Genomic DNA, 367 nt, shown 5'->3' on the forward strand with positions numbered 1-367 from the left:
CAGAGCATGATAAGTCTTTTCCTATTGGAGGCGTGCAATCTTCCATTTGAATGTAGCGCTGAGGTTTTTCAGCACCTCTTTACATCAACCTACCCATGTTCACTGACAACATAAACAAAAGACTTCCTCCTTTCCATTTGCTTCAAACTTGTGAATGACTTCTGGTACAGCCTGATTCACTTCTCGTCAAGGGTCCGGAGGCATGCAGATCATTCGATTGGGGAAGCCAAGGGATGCAGTTTATTATTCTTACTCACCCATTTTGGTTGCTTACACAGCACAACATTACATTGCACAGTATTCCCAGCAGGGATGTGATGCCTTCATCCCAGCAACCAACGTGCAAGGAACAAGCTGGGCCAGCAAA

The 367-nt window shown here is 45.2% G+C and overlaps 1 pseudogene; it reads right to left on the reverse strand.

The window, feature by feature from the left end:
* LOC122362772 overlaps window positions 1–97 on the reverse strand; it is a 26,679-nt pseudogene extending 26,582 nt beyond the window's left edge.
* Window positions 98–367: the final 270 nt, after the last annotated feature.

The sequence above is a fragment of the Puntigrus tetrazona genome, chromosome 18, assembly GCF_018831695.1.
Source record: "Puntigrus tetrazona isolate hp1 chromosome 18, ASM1883169v1, whole genome shotgun sequence".
Classification (NCBI taxonomy): domain Eukaryota; kingdom Metazoa; phylum Chordata; class Actinopteri; order Cypriniformes; family Cyprinidae; genus Puntigrus; species Puntigrus tetrazona.